Source organism: Camelus dromedarius, chromosome 17 (genome assembly GCF_036321535.1).
Source record: "Camelus dromedarius isolate mCamDro1 chromosome 17, mCamDro1.pat, whole genome shotgun sequence".
Lineage (NCBI taxonomy): Eukaryota > Metazoa > Chordata > Mammalia > Artiodactyla > Camelidae > Camelus > Camelus dromedarius.
In genome coordinates, this window is record NC_087452.1 from 17,457,758 (window position 1) to 17,470,971 (window position 13,214).

At 35.7% G+C, this 13,214-nt stretch overlaps 1 long non-coding RNA gene and 1 other non-coding gene across 2 annotated transcripts in view; both read right to left on the reverse strand.

The window, feature by feature from the left end:
* LOC105095265 (uncharacterized) overlaps positions 1-13,214 on the reverse strand; it is a 743,648-nt gene that overhangs the window by 487,061 nt on the left and 243,373 nt on the right. The window lies entirely within an intron of this gene.
* LOC116158406 (U7 small nuclear RNA) lies at positions 5,832-5,893 on the reverse strand. Its single transcript, XR_004142708.1, has one exon. It is a non-coding gene; the product is annotated as a U7 small nuclear RNA (small nuclear RNA).

The following is a 13,214-nucleotide window of genomic DNA, read 5'->3' on the forward strand; positions in this document are numbered from 1 at the left end:
TTAAAATAATTATTAAGAATTTAGCAAAAGGTACTCCAATGTAAAAAATCCAATAAATCAATACCTTCTTATTAATAAATAATTTAAAGTAATTCCTAATACAATCTCAGTAAGCAACGTTCTATACTGCTGTAATCACTATCGTCCAAATATTTCAAAATATCTAGGGTTTGAATGAGAAAGCAAGTTTGCTGTAATTTAGTTTTAAAATAAATTATACTAAGTGTTCTAAATGTAATAGAAGTTCAATTATCTTTTGAAAAAATAATGGGGCACATTTATGAGAAGGCAATATGCCTCTTCATTTCTACAATACAATTTAGAGAGGTTAAGGAGCAGTATCTGGTTCTTATTGTCTGGAATTTTATAAGCCATCTTTTTCCTCTTTAGAGGGTTTTTCAGCAGATATTAAGCAAAGATCTTATAGTTGTCAAATATAATGCCAAGATAGCTATAAACTCCATTTGGATGTCAGCTAGTCTCTTAAAGTTAAAGTTGTTATATTCTAAGATAAAATTAACTTTGTAAGATAATTAAGACTATATTTAAAACTGTATTTTCTAATTATACTTTTTTTCTTAGGGTTTTTCTTATTTTCCCCTTAAAATTTTTAATTTGATAAATACTAAAACCAAAAAAATTTGTATCACAAACTTGTACATAAGTGTTTACAACAGCTTTATTTGTAATAGTTATAATGGGAAACTACTCAAACATCCATCAACAGGTGAACAGATAAACAAATTGTGGTATTGCTCATACAATGGAATGTAGTAAAAGGAAGTGTGCTATTAACACAACAATATGGATGAATCTCAAGATCACTGTGCTGAATTTTAAAATTTAGCAAAAAAAAAATACATACTGTATGATTCCATTTATATTTCATTCTAGAAAATGCAGACTAATCTAAAGAGAATGACAAAAAAAGAGGATTAATGTTTGTCTGAGAATGGGGGTGGAGAGAAGGTTGGATTAATAAGGATGAAGCAACTTCTGGAGTAATGGAGATGTATGTTATCTTGATTATACTGAATTGTAAATGAGTGCCTACATAGGTCAAAACTGATCAAACCACATGCTTTAAATATGTATTCTACCTTTTGTATTTGAACTATATCTTAATACAGTTGAACAATAAATCACTCATAATGAACATAATTTCTAAGACTTTACTAAGTGTTTACTGTTTGTTCAGGTTCTTTTATAAGCTCTCTACATTCATTAACATTTAACCACCCTTCCCAACAGCTCCAAAGTAGATACCATAATTATTACCTTTACTGTAAAGATGAAGAAACTGGAACAAGTAAGTTGCGTACTTTGCTCTCCCTCAAATGCTCAAATTCTCTACCTTCTCACAAACCAAACAGGCCACCCTAGATGACATAGACAACCCTATCTAACTTAAATTGCTAAACCCTAATGACTGGATCCCGATTACAAATTTTGGGAGAGAGGATATTGGATTAGTCAGCTTGAATCATCTGTTTCTGATACCACCTGTTACAGCCAGCAGGGTGCTGAACCCACCACCATGAGGTGATGATGGTCATTATGTAAGAAGGAAGCAATTCTAAATAGACTCTCAGATAGCACTGCTAAATGCTGACTACATTGGTGAACTCATCTTTATAGATCTCAGGAGAGTAGAGGGAATGGAAGGATAAAGCAAGGCTACGTAATTTGACCAACAAAACAAATATTGTTTTTACTTCTCTTTAACTGAGATTAACTTAGCATTTGTGCCCACATTTCTGCTGATGGTGGAAAACAAATTTACAAATTCAAGGTAATTCAATCTCTTTCAGGAGCTTTCAGGCTATATACAATCCCTCCTTGATTTCCCCTAGACAGCAACTCTAGTACCTGATAATCCTGTCACTGCTCATCTTCACTTAGAGAGAGCACTTTCTGATACCTTTTGGGGATCATCTCTTTCCCCACTATTTCTTCTCCCAACATAAATAACCATCCCCACCCCTCATTGCCTCTAGTTTGGACTGTCTATTGTGCAACATCCACTAATGGCATCTCTTATTGTGACCAATAGCCTTGTTTCCATTTACTGGCCCTTAGCACTTCTCTCAAACCTGAAAGAAGTTTGGAATTCACCTCAGGTGTTCTCATAATAAACTGTATTATGGAAATACTCAAATCTTTTCACCTAGTCATTCCATTTGCTATTGATACTTAGATGTCATATTGGATGCAGAGATTTTTCTCTAAGTCTTGAAAACTATTAAGGAACTTCTAGGAAACTGGGCAAAGATCTATTCTGCCCTAGTAATCCCCAGATTATCCAGAGATCCTACTGTCCCAATCTTTCAAGAATTATCTAAAACAATAATGCACAAGTTCTTATTTAAGGAACATCCAGCATCTAAACCATCATCACACATCCCCTTCAAATTCCCTTCCCACTCACTTGTCAGAATTTCACTTGGTGGCATGATTAGCTCAAATGCTACTTTTAAGCAATTTTGGATTCTTACCTAACATGATTTATGGCTTAAATGTGATCTCAGTTCTTTGGTACTTATCATAAAAAGGACTTGCTTTCAAAACTACTGATTCTTCTAAGAACTTAGAATAAAATGAAATTTGAATCTCAAAAATGAGCCACCCTTTGTTCTAGTCTCATCTGTCCTGCATCAGGGGATGGTGAAACCTATCTCTGATGTCTGATTGATTGGAAGTTTAGGGGTAAATGAATTTTTTTTTAACACTCTTTCATTTTTCGGTCTCAATGGAATAAATGGCACTGGATGTGCATCTCTTCCTATATAGTTATGAAACCAGACAAAGCAAATGGAGAAGTTACCTTTAAGTATCAGACAACAGGCAGAATAGTACTGTAATTCTTGAGAGTAGGGAAACACAAAAGAAGAGCTACATATTCACTCCAGCTCTTGACGTGGCAGCCCTCTCCCTACCATAGCGCAAGTAGATGAAGCCCAAGAAGAGTGGCAGACTTGCTAAACTGAAGAGACAGAGACTGGAGTTTAGGCTTTTAAAGTGGCTAGAACATTCAGTGCAGGATTCTGGAGCAGATGGAGTTGCACAAAGCAGGTAGGTGGCAGAGTACACCCTAGAATTACTGGCTAGGAGCTGGGCTGTGCATATATAGGATGAGACCTGAAACATCTTGCAAAATGTAGCTTCTGTGGGACTGAGCACTGAATGCATGTACCAGGGTTATTAATACAGTGTTAGAAGACACTCTGGTCCAAACAGACAGGATATATCTGACTGACTACCTTGGGCATTTAGTTGAGACCTAAAAAAAGACATGTTTTGGCCATAATAACCATATATTTTAGCATGAGCTATATCCTAAGACTAAAATAAAAACTGAAGTTGACTCAACACTAATAAAACATAAAACCACACCTGAAAGGATCCAAATGATACACCAGTAATTTAATGCTTTGCTAGAACAAAATTCAATACCCCTTAAGAGAATGCAGCATTGTCCACATTCTCCATTATGCATCATCCAAAATATTCAGTATACAATAAAAAATGATTAGATATTTGAATAACCAAGAAAGTAAGCAGTCAATAGAAGATCCAGATGGTGGAGTTACCAGTTAATGACTTTAAACTAGCTATAATAAATATGATCAAGAAATTAAATAAAATTGGTGATAATAAATGAGAGTTCAGTATTACCAGTAAATAAATAGGAACTATTAGACAGTACCAAATGTAATGTAAATTCTAGAACTGAAAGTATATCTAAAATGAAAAATATACAGGATTGCCTTAATAGATTGGGGACTACAGAAGAAAGGGCTAGTGAAATCAAAAGCAAATCTACAAAGATATTCAATCTGAAGGACAGAGGCAGAAAGTTGGGGGAGAAATGAGCAGAGCCTTTGAGACCTTTGTGAAAATATGAAGTGGTGTAACAAATGTACAACTGGAATGCTACAGGAAGAGAAGACAGAGAAGGGGACAGAAAGAATAACTGTAGAAATAATGGCACCAAATGTCCTGAACTTGACGAAAAGCATCAACTTGCAAAATCTAGAATCTCAGCAAAAACTAAGTAGAAAATTTTTTTTAAAAAACTACACCTAAATACATCATGGATAAGCTTCTGAAAACCAAAGATCAAAAAAATAATAATAAAGTGACTAGAGAGGGGAAAAGGCATGTTAGATACAGGGGAACAGTGATAGGAATAATGTCAAAATCAAAATAAAGGGAGGAAGGAAAGATGGAAGGGTAGATGGAGGAAACTGGCAAACAAAAATTCTATATCCAGGGTAAATATCCTTCACAAATGAGAATGAACTCAAGAGTCTGGCACCAGCAGGCCTAAACTGCCAGAAATGGTAAAGAAAATTATTTAAGCTGAAGAATGAAATCAAACGAAAATTCAGGTCTACTAGAAGAAACTGAAGAAACCAAAAATGGCAACTGTATGGGTAACCTTAAAAAATTATCTTCCTTTTCTTCTCCTAATTTCTTTAATAGACAATTGACTATTGTCACATACACACACACACACACACACACACACACACACAGGAACACTGTCAGATTATAACATTTGTAGATGTACAGTATATAACAATAAAAGTACAAAGGAGAGAGTGCATAAATGGAATTATATAGTTACAAAGTTACTACATTTAACATGAAGTGGAACAATATTTATACTAACTAGACTGTATTAAATTAAAGAATGTATACTGCAATCCTGAGGAAAGAAAAATCTTCATAACCCATGAGTAAGTGTCACATGTTTATTCTTATATCTTTTCTCAATGCCAGCCACAGTCTATGTCAGTAAAAGAAACTCTATAAGGTGTAAAAATAATTTGTTCAAGGTAAGCAGCTTTTTTTAATGGTCCGGCATGAAACAAGGATAAAACTTAATGCATTTTATATCCCTGAGTTTTATTTCTTAAACCTAAACTTGTGATGAGAACTAATAAATCCTTGAATTGGTATGTCTTGTGATGTTAGCTGTAACCTGGGAAAGCCTGTGTTACAAATATGGAATTTTCTTCTTGTTTTATTTACTTTTTCCTTTGATACTCTGGACCAATGTTTATTTACTCCATGTGAGCTTTTGTATAAAGGCTAAGTTATTTCAAAGAGAATTTTTAAATGTGAAACATTTGATGGCATATAATGATTATAAGAATGGCTACTATAAACATTCTAATTAACTGTACTAAATAATATAGAGATTCCATTCTGTAAACATACATTCAAAGGAGACATTCAGAAGACATACTTTCAAAAGAGGACACCTCCTATACCATTTCCACTCGGATCCAATCCACTAATCCTGCAGAAAGTAGTACTACAGTAGTCCTCAAATCAAATAATCTAACTTGGTGACTTCTCTACAAATTGATTAATATCATATTGTGCATTAGACATATAATTCTATCATTGTACAAACAATAGCAAGGGAAAATGTAATGATTTTGAAGACCATCACTAAAGACTAATACAATAGCATATAATCGCTAAAGAAGGCTCCAGCTTCACACATTCAATTTTATTATAGCAGAAACAAGAACATAAAACATCATGATCTTGCAAGGTTTTCTTTTGGCAAAGATTGCCTTATGCTGAATAGTCTGCCCAGCTCTACCTTCTACCTCTGGATCAGATTTTGACTAGGAACCAGAAAAACTGCTGCATGAGTCAAAATACAAGGAACAGAATTAGAAAACAAGAGTACATTCAAACTATCTCCTTCTAGAAAAGAAAACAAAAACAGAATTTAACAAGGAAACCTGAGCCTTGAGATCACATTCCTGGGTCTGAATTGTTTAGCTCAGTTTCTCCCCACACCACCCTAGGGGGGCTTTTCAGGGCAGGCCAGAAAACCAGCTAGACAAATTTTAAAAGACTGTTAACACTTAGCTCATTATTTTAAATGAGCACAACAAACATAATCTGGACAGGTGATTCTTTTCAAAATGTCTTTATTCTCCTAGGAGCTTAGTCAGACCAGTCTATCTTCTGAGGCTGGCCAGTCATTTCTGAGCTTCACTGTGGACCATCCATTTCCAAGTCTGCTCTGCCTAGGATCCATCAGATTTAACTTCTCTTTATTTCCCATCACCAACTGTGGTTATTTCATTCATCCCAAGGCCGAGCCTAGTCCAGGAGACTAAATCCCAGTCCAAACCAGACTTCATCACCCAGATGGAGAACTTTGTGGCCCAAGTACATACCTAAGCAGATGAATGTATGATTTAAAACTTGACATCAGTATGGAATACTCAACACAACATCCAACCAGCAAGGACACAATACACAATTGATTCAGGATAAAGCACTTGGTGCTTGTTTTTATCATCTTTACCGATGAAGTAGATGAAAAAAATGAATATGATGCTTATTAATGTCTACAGTTCTCATAAAGAATGACTGCTAATAAAAAGACAGGAAAAGAATTTAAAATGAGTTGTCTAATTTCCAAAAATGGTGCTCTTCAAAACAAAACAAAAAATTCCATATAGAAAATTCAAATAATGTCACACAGTCTTCAAAAAAAAAAAAAAAGCCAATTCAAAGGGCAAAAATGAAATCAAAGAGCAGTGAAAGGCTAAGCAGAAAAATATGGTAAAATAGAACAATAGAAAAAGTTTGACTGTTAGGACATGTTTAAAATATATCAGCCAAAATTGGATAAGTTTCCCAAATTAGAAATGAATTTTTATCTTCATAAAAATTCCCTCCTTAGAACTATTCTTCTTAAGGTTTTTAGAGTTTATAATTTTCTCAACACTGGGCCTCAAATAATTGTATCACAGTAACTACAAAAGTAAAACAAGTGGAAAATATGTTAAGTCAAGAATAATCGAAGAAGAAACCACAATTAAGAGTAATTCATAACCTCCAAAGTAAGGAATGTAGACAAGGTTTGAGTTACAGGTTGCTCTTGGGAAAATAACTGGAAACTAGTTTAGCTGGAGGTAAATAAAACATGTAAAAACAATCACAGAATCTGAGAAAGGCTTCACTACCACACACTCACAGGTAGGAATGGGTTCTCCACCTTAGAAACTGTGTGGAAGTAGAGATTATATGATTGTAAACTTAGAAAGACTGAAAACCATTTTGAATCTTAAAAAAAAAAAGGTTTCTGTTGAGGAATAGTTAATAGTCATATGATCCAATATTAAAATACAACTGAAAACAAACTAGGAGGATAACAGGTTCAAGTGCGTTTCTGGCTCACCCTTCTCCTGAATACTTCAAATGATTTCTTCTCATCTAGACATATTTGCACCTTAGATTTTCTTTAGCTCTGATGTTGTCTCTGTTCATTGTTTTAAGATCACTGTGATTGTTATTTACCAAATGTCTTTCTGCCCCCTACTAAATAAAATTCAGATAACTTCTTTTCCAAAGGACACTGCTTAAACTACTAAGGGAATTAGATTAGGTCTCCAAATTTATGATGAAGGGACATAGAATGCTATAACTCTAAAGGAACTTTGTAATCAGGTGTATCCTACGACTTTGGGACAACAGAAAACACCATTTTTCTTTTTTTTGGTTTTTTTAATCATTGGTTTTTGATATGTTGGTTTTGTTTATCCAGTCATGATTATCTGCAGGTGATCATGTAACATACTGAAGCAGGATGCGTAAAATGCAGAGATGGAGGATGAGTCCTCTGGGGGATTATAATCTTGCTGGGAAGGTAAGACAGGTTTACATAAGACCACAAAGGGGTGATTGATTATTCCAGGAGTCCCAAGTGGGATCAGAGAAGGGATTGATCATCTCTAGATGAGAGAGACCAAAAAGGCTTCAAGGTAGGGGCAGAGATGGGATTTTGAAGAAACATTCTGGGATGTTAACGACAGAAGCAAGTTCAAGAAAGGGCAGCATTATAATTAGGTTAGAGTAAAAGGTTAGGTACCTCGGAGAAATCTTAAAACTTAAAGCCACAATTTGAAAATGATGTTACAGAATCTGACCAGTCAAGGTCTTCCTTGGCTGTTTAAGGAATATGAAATTTATCTTTTGGTACCAGTTCTATTGTCTTTAAAAGCTACACTAAGCAGCCAGTTTTCACATAAAACTGGGAGCCAAGTACAAGAAGAAATGGAGTTAGGGAGAGAGGTAAAATGAATACCAGACGATCAGATAACAGACAGTTGTCCAGGTAAAGACACTGGAGGAGGCAAAAATAAAGATGATTTTTTACAATAAAAAAATCACAACATTTAGGAATGTTGGACTATTTATCATCATGCATACCTAAGGGTAATGCTTTATGTTGTTAAGTTTCTGTTGAAAACAGTATTATCTTTGCCTAACAATCTAATGACAAATCCTCTTTGGAATGCCATTCCAAATTCTTTTTGCAATATCTGCAGACTCTCAAAAGAACTTGAAATGTTTTTTTGTTGCCTATAAAACATTAGGAAAACGTGCTTTTCAAAATAGCAGCTGCAGGCTGAACTTCTAGAAAATAAACCTTTTGCGGTTTCTCTTCCGTTTCTTGGAGCCCAAAGAGTCTCCGTACATTTTTCAATCTATTTTTTCCTACATCCTTTAATAATAACCATAAGTGATGAATGGCGGGTGTGGAACAGGAGACAGGACAACTCTGTCAATTTGAAAAGAGTTCGGTCTTTTTACCTTATTTTGCAGAGTGTCATTTTAAATAAGTGCTAGCCTGGAGAAGGTTTTTATTGTTTTGAACCACAGGCTTTATATTACCTTAAAAAAAAAAAAAAAAAAAAAAAAAAAAAAAAAAAAAACCTCTCAGCCGCAAGTTGGATGCTTCTGGCAGCAATACAAATCTAGCACCACCCAGGGAGGGAGTGTATTTGCTTCTTCCCTTACTTCTGGCAGGGCAGAGGAATGCTGGACATTGAGAGACAGGGAGGCTGCCCGGAGCACTGCCACACTGCTCCCCCGTCCCGCGCCCTGGGCCTCCTCCCGTGGGAACACACAGGTAAGTACATCGAGGTGCTGATACTAGTGGAGCATCCTCGCTCACTGTGAGAAGTCATGGAAGTCGCATGCCGTGCACTGAGGATGCATAAAAGGTCTCAACACCTTGAAAAAAAACAACGTGGCCTGGCTGAGGTCGGAAGAGTCTCAATCTACCCAGCACATGGCTGAAAAGGTCCTTCTGTATTTATTAGTATTTATATCTTTGTACATCCCTTTGCAGCATGCTTTTCTGTAGACTGCTAAGAAAAACATCAAGATGTTTGTTTTTGTTTCTTTCTTTCTTTTTAAACAAATCTCTGGCTAGTTGTTAATCTGTTATTCTTTTGTATTCAGAAATAAGAGTTTATAGCAATCCTGACTGCTGAAAAGTGAAATATCATCTGAAGTTTGATTTTCAATGTCAATGTTTTAAAATACTACAATTGGATAAAATGTAAGACTTACCATTAGAGAGGGAGCTGAAAAACTAGAGATAAAATGTTCCTATAATATGGCAGTTGTCTCTAAATATAAGGTTCCATGTTATAAATTTGGGTTCTTAATGAATTTTTTATATCACCAATTCTGTTTCCACTTAGATGTCAGAAACTCAGCAGGAAAAGGTAAAAGTCAGAACAGCTGAGCATTTTGAAAATGATAAAAATAACACTTCTTGGTTGAAGGAAGGTAAGTCCTCTTGCTGTTGATTTTCTATCAATGTCAAAATTGTGCTTTTATTTATAAGCAAGAAACAATGTGGCAGAAGAAGGGAAAATACCCAGGCAGCTCAAGTGATGTTAGTACTTTTGATTTTTCTTTTCTTTTTTTTGGCCTAAGTGCTAGTTTGAGGGTATTTAGTATTGAAATGCTTTTTGTATTTCTTAGACCACAGTACATGCAGATGATTTTATTGGTAAGAGAATACACATTTTCAGCTCAGATACATGTTATCCATGAGGTTCTTGTTGTGCTGTAGAATTTTCTCCTTTGTAGCCAGGAGGATGAAATAATTTGATGACAAGTATTATTTTTAAATAATAATCACAGAAAGGAGTGCAGGCTGTAGGAAGTCATGTCTACAAATAGAATTGCCATTCACTGCAATTAGAGAAGCCACCTTCCCAGAGGAGAAGACGGTCAGCCGCAAGCACGGCGTGCGTAACGTGGTTGCTTGAAATACACACACAAATCAATATGTCCTCCTATGAGGAATACAAATTTGTGCACTTTGGAAAATATTTATAAACTAACGATGATTTACTAGAAGGTTTGGTTTCATAGTCTTTTCTTTTTATGAATACCTTTAATGTCTCTTTGGGGAAACTGACTTGATAGATAAGTTGTGTCTTTTACAACATTTCATGAATCTATTTGATTGTAAAGAGATGGCTCTTAAGTAGTTGCCATTCTTCAAAATTGTTTGATAAGGTCATAGGAGACTTTAATAAATAAGTTTTACCACATCAAAATAGTAATGATAATGACATCAAACACGTTGACAACGTGCACTGGTGCTTATGCTGAATCATCAGAGGAACCCTCTGAAACACTAATTATTCCTCATTTTCAGGTGAGGAAACAGAGTCTCAAAGAGTTTAAGTAAATTGCCCAAAATTACAAAATTAAGAAGTGACAGAGCTGGGATTTGATCCCAGCCTGTGTGAGTCCACAGCACATAAATTTAACTACCACCTTATACCGTGTTTCACAGGAAAGATATTTCGGTTACTTGCTTGGACATGATCTGTGCTCAAAAAGTTTCCGTAAAGTGTTTAATCAGTACCCCCACCTTCACATATACTCTCCCATCCACTCTTATTCTTAATCCTGCCTTACCCAACCCTCATTTTTAAATGTTCACTTTTTTAAAAAAAAGATCATCCTTCTGCCGCATGGCCCCCATAATCAAATTTAATAGCTGGAGCTCAAATTTAATAGCTGAAGACTATTTCAGGATAAAAGTTAGTACAGACATGTAGTATTCTCAGAATCATTTCCTTCAGAAAGCCACAGGGCTGACAAATTATTTCTTTCTTTCTTTATTTTTATGAAACCATCTCTTAAAAAGAATCATAAAAAAAATGGAGAAGTGAAAAAACTAAACTTGGTCCAAAGATACCCCTGTTTTTCTTCTGAAGACCAAATCCGTGAAGACAAAGGCATTTTTCACTACGACTTATACTGAAGTTTTTCTGATTTATTTTTGCTTTAATGGCCCCATGCTCTACATGTCTCAGAGAGAAATGATGAAACTAAGAGACCTGAAGACTTTTCTTTTTAAAAAAGAATTGTGTCCATTAAGTACAATTTAGGCATTGAATTCTTGTAATCTATAAAATCTAATTTCCCAGGTGACCTGTTTTATCCCATTTGGACACTTCATTTAAGCTACACTCAAATTATGTTTACTGTATTTCATAAAAGGAAATCGAGCCAGATGCTAGATGACAACATCTTAATTGGGAATTATCAGGATGAGTTAGTTTTCGAACATAAATGTCTTTTTCTTTTAATGTTAAGGAACTGTAGATGTGTTGGCTCATTTTTCTTAAAGAAGGCAGGCTGGTGCAGTGGAAAGAGCAGAGGATTTGAAGTCAGGCACGTGAAGTTTTGAAAATTCGTCTCAGTTATTGACTAGCTGTGTGACTGTGTCATGTTGCTTAACCTCTCTGAGCTTCAGATTCCCTAGCTGGGGATTATAATACCTTCTATGTGAAACTATGGGGAAGAGATTTCATCATTTGTGTGTCTTTTTTCCTCTTTAAGATGTGATTCAAAATCATATAACATTTTCTGAGACCATGGTCCACACTCTGAACAACCTGCACTAGTCACAGCACTCTGTATTTTTACAGCATTGTCAACAGAAAGGACCACAAAGTATAAAGAGGCAAAACAGCAGTTGATTTGGGGTCTAGATTTGCAATTCTGGGATCACAGATTTCAAAGGAATCCAGAATAGTGTTCCACCACAGGAAAATGGGTAGTGGATTTTATGGGAAAAAGCAGGAAGTTCATGCAGGCTTAGACAAGTTGTTCACCAAAGATTTGGACTGTTCCATACATAACAACTGGGTTATCGAGAACACCTCATCCCCTAATAGGGAAACGTTGGGTTTACTTTGTCCAGAAAGGTCCAGTTCTCAGCATACTTCTTTCCTTTTGGCAACTCAGCAGATATTCAGCAGTTTTATTTTTGAGCGTTCAGCCAAAGTTCAGCATGGGCAGCAAACAAGGAGGTCCTCGTTTCACACCTCAGTCTTTCCCACCATTGTTTCTTTCATAGAATTTCATATAAATGCTTTCTCTTGGTCCCTACAACCATTTGGTATGCAGTAGTATTGTCCAATTTTACAGATTAAAGGACTGAGGGTCAGAGAAACTGGATCGTGCTCAAACTTGCAGAGGCGTTAAGTGGCAAACTAAATCTTGAACCCAAATCTTCCAGTTCCAAACTCTGTTCTTTGCCTTAAACCACTTTGTCACAGGGACTTCTCCAGCCATTATCAATCAACATTTGAAATTTATCAAACCCCCTCCCTCCCCCAAAAAAGAAAAAGAAATACAGTTGTCCTGTGGTATCCATGGGGGGATTGGTTCCAGGACCCCCTGCAGATACCAAAATCCAAGGATGTTCAAATCTATCCATAGATGTGGAAACCCATGGATAGGAAGAGCCAACTGTAGAGACTTTAAAATTATTCAAAGGTTTTTTTCATGAATGGCCAAAGTAACTGCTTCTGCCATCACAATGTCTCTTGCCTCCCTCTACAACCCTAGCTGAATACTGCCCACTGTTAAAATGCAGGGAATCAAGGCAATGCCTGATTAGGGTTGGAGCAAGTACTCACTGTGATCAGCTGAATAAACCACTGAGCATAGAACCTGACCTCAGAATGAGCAGGGGACCAATAAAAGTTACCACCATCACTGCTAACTTGAGTGCTGATATTCTTTCTAACTTCTCACCTTTAAACATTCATTTAATTTATCCAACTGGATTCAACATTTATTAACAGTGGTGTTACTGGAGGCAAGGCATGAGCATGACATTTTATCTAACTGTCTTGGTTTTTCCTGGAAGGTGAAGAGGCTCTTATTTGCCTTCTACTTTCTGTCTTTTGGACCATGGGCCTGATTTAGCAATTATACCAAAGAGCTGGTTAAAGCAACATCTAGAGCGTTTATTAACAATTAGGGTAAATACTATTTAAGAAACACACTAATAAACCTGAAAATGCACTCAGTGTAAAATTAACTGAATCCTATTTTACCTTTTA